Here is a 338-nt window from a genome sequence, read left to right on the forward strand (position 1 = left end):
TTGTTTGTGAGTGGTGAAAATTGCAAGATTCCTGACCTCTAAAGAACAGACAGAACTGCAGAAATCAGTAATCTTGTAAATTGTACTTGGCTGTTGCTACATGGAATACTATTAAACATCAAGGAGGACTAATTAAAAAAAAAAAAAAGGTGCATATAAAATGTCTTAGGCTGCATTACTGTTCACAGAATAACTTTTGACTCTGGCATTCATTAGTACATACATTCCTGGTACAGCTTGTTTGGTTTTAATTTCGCAGAACAAAAGCAATTTCAAGCTAAAGGCAGTAATTTATTTTCTTTTTTCTCCCAATGGCAAAACTTCTAGAAGTAAGGGTT

This window comes from Empidonax traillii, unplaced genomic scaffold, assembly GCF_003031625.1.
Source record: "Empidonax traillii isolate 1590-97213 ecotype Southwest subspecies unplaced genomic scaffold, ASM303162v1 scaffold79:size2606397, whole genome shotgun sequence".
Taxonomy (NCBI): domain Eukaryota; kingdom Metazoa; phylum Chordata; class Aves; order Passeriformes; family Tyrannidae; genus Empidonax; species Empidonax traillii.